Source organism: Halyomorpha halys, unplaced genomic scaffold (genome assembly GCF_000696795.3).
Source record: "Halyomorpha halys isolate HHAL.00 unplaced genomic scaffold, Hhal_1.1 Scaffold643.1, whole genome shotgun sequence".
NCBI classification, from domain to species: Eukaryota; Metazoa; Arthropoda; class Insecta; order Hemiptera; family Pentatomidae; genus Halyomorpha; species Halyomorpha halys.
In genome coordinates this window covers 643,805-647,256 of record NW_027112666.1, presented here as the reverse complement: position 1 = coordinate 647,256, position 3,452 = coordinate 643,805, and positions in this window count along the sequence as shown.

Here is a 3,452-nt window from a genome sequence, read left to right as displayed (position 1 = left end):
TTTTTCAGATATACAAGATTTTTCAGAATAGAGTAAAATCTAAAATTAATATATTTTCCTAAAAAATTTTATAATATGTAGTTATAATATACTTCTCATAGAACAGTGTTTTCAGCTTTACAGGGACAAAATTTCGAGCTGACAGTAGAGTGGATTGAAAGAAAAAGGCACCTAATAATAAAAAAGAACAACAAAAAAATAAAAATTACATTTTTTTTTTTACCAAATATTTATATACTTGTACTAAGAAAAGCCTAACTTACATGGTCTTATATGAATATATAAAAATATGAAAGATAAAATTTATGATAAATTTGTAATGAAAAATAAAAAAATATTATTAGTTGATTAATTAAAAAGAAATAAAATTAGACACTGTAGAAGTGGGATGGATGGGCAGGATATAAAGCTTAATGCTATCCTAAATTCTGTGAACTGAGAAACGCTTATGGTAAATTTATCACTCGAATTTTAATAAATTTCAAAAGCATGACGCAGTATTAACTGTTCAATTCAGAAATTAATCTAAAATAGTAATATGGAAAAAATTTAATTTTTTATTAGTTTTTCCATTAGTGGTTTCCTTGGCATTAGCAGATTCTGTTTCATGTGACAGAGTTTATTAATGTAAGGATTCAATACAGTTATGAATATGAGTTCTCTATTAAAATAAAATTTTACAACGAATTCATAACAAAAGGTTGCAGTTTGTAATATCAGGTTATTTCAAAATTTGAATTTTTTACTTTTCACATATGAGTTAAAATACAACAATTAAAAAAAATTAACTTATCTATATGAGATGCTCCCCATAATTTTTTTTTAATAATGATTTTAAAAATTCGTATATATTTACTCTTCATAGAAAACTCATCATATAAGTATTAAACACAGAGCATCCTACTAAAATAGATAACCTATAACATATTTGCACAATCACATAGAGAAATCAAAATGTACATAAAACTTCATGTTATTTACATTAAAGAAATAAAATTAATCATGTACAGGAAGAACGATCTAGCCACTATCAACATTTTAAAACTGAATTTGACTCATTTATTTTATAATTGTGATAGCCAATCACAAGGAAATCTCAACTACAAGAGGTTACTTGTAAATCTATTTTAAATTATTACTTAAATTTAACAATAGTATGCTGTTATTCTTAGTTTGGTCTGAGAGCTGATTTTATTTATATATGAGAATAACGTATTTCACTCAATGGTATAGATAGGTAGAGCTTCAATAAAATTTACAATACACACAAAGCAATTTATCTTATAAAATTTTGATTTATTAGTTTCTATTTCACTTAGCGAAAGCGTGGAAGATGGATTAAATTGTTATATGACTTTAAGCAGCTACCGTGTTAAAACACATCTTAAAATAAAGAAATTATTTACCCGTTGTCAGTGGCGAAATATACTTTTTTTTTTAGCCGTGATCCGGGCATGTCAACTTGCCGATGACGGACGATAAACTAATCTTCTAGGGGAAGGTGAAGGTCTCCTAGATCCTAGAGCTGTGATGGCAGCGCATCTTAGAGATCCGCGCCACATCTCAAAAGTGATAGAGATTACATCCTAAGGCGGTCATTCCAAATGGAACGATGGAACGAAGAAGTGGAAATAAGGCGATTTTAAGAACCATGCTGGCTTTCACTACTACATCGTTCCATTTTTTAACCAATAGTTAGTTACTGATTCATGTTCAAGTATAAAACAGTATAGTCAAGTAGTTAAGTCAGTAAAAGTATAGTCAATAATTTTATTAGTTTCAATCAAAATTACTAAGACTGATCAGTAGCGCTCCCCCCTACATCAGTAAGAAGAACTTACACAAATACTTACGAACTCCCTACGTACAAACAACCATTAAATCATTATATAAACGGTTTCACGACGCACTTCCAACACACACTAACCCTCTAATTCAAGGAATATCAACACGAGAATTACCAGATACGAGACGACGTTTACGAAGGAGCTGGAATAGGGACCTCTTAAATTGATTTTTAAATTTCAATTTTAATGGAGAGGCATCATTGGATGAACTTAACCTTCATGCCTTCATGACTTTTTTTTTTTATTATTTTTTTTCTCTCTCTCTCTCTACATCTCATTCGCTGGTTGTAAAAATACTTTTACAGTTGTGAATAAACTAAATAAAGTCAAAAAAACAAAAAAAAAATTTTTTAATATATTTTTAAAACGATTCTCAGGCCACTGCTGATGTATGGCTGCGAAATTTGGAGAGCGGTATTCTTTACGATTTACGTTTTAAAAGGAAAAAGAAAATTACAATCAATTCAAAATAAAGTCATAAGAATCGCAGTGGATGCTCCTTGGTTTATAATAAATAGCCAATTGCATCTGGAATCAGAAATGGAGTCAATACAGCATTACATCACTAAACGGTAAGTTCCACTCCCATTTACCGACAGACAAAGGAGTGGCCTACAACTTGGGAACCCAACCTCAACCCGAAGACTGAAGCTCAGGCTGCTGCAGGACATTTTGTAATAAATTCTATTATTCACATTACTTCTATTTTATTTTTTTCCCTCTTTGTATTTTTATCAAATTAGCTTGTTATTTTTTTTTTTTATCCATCAAAGGGAAATTGTTTGTTTTGTTAGGTCTACGAATGTCGTTATTTTTGTTATTAATTTTACTTTTTCTCTTTTATTAAGAAGTATTATTTTTGTCTATTTATTTTACTTATAATGTTGTATATTTAGGAGTGTCTTTTGTAGGAGACTATATATCCCCCTAAATCAATTGTTTAAAAAAAAAAAAAAAATGTAATCGGTTATATCAACAATGTAAGGCCCACCATCCATTTAAAAAAATATCCTAACACTCCTCACTTCTTTATTTATATGTATATTTGGACGTTTCAGAAAAACTATTTATCTTCGTTATTTTATGTCTTATAACTCTGTCACTTTAAGGGATTTTTTACCAGTTATAAAATAATAAATAATTAATAGTTCTATATTACTGTAGAACAGCCTATGAGTAACTTAGCTGACAAGACATTTAAATTGAAAGTCTCCAATAAACAAAGACCATTATTAATAAAATATTTTCTGAGTTATGAGACATCAAATAATGACTAATAAAGGAATGAGAAGAATTAATGATTTGACTTGAAAATAAATAATAAAATTATATAGCTTTAGCCAAAGGTTAAATAATGAAGGTTTGAATTCAGATGTGGCAGATAATTATTTTCTGTTTCATTATAGCTCTGGGAATTAAAAGCCCTTTTGGGACAACCCGTTCTTATGAAGTAAGTGCCCTTAATTGGATAAAAATCTGGAAGTAGAGCATGATTCTGTGATTAAATCACCTCCTTGCAGAACCGTTGGTATATTGACTACTTCCTTACAAAGTACAGCACCTCCGAGCCTCATCGGTTTGTATCGGTAAAGAATTTTATATATA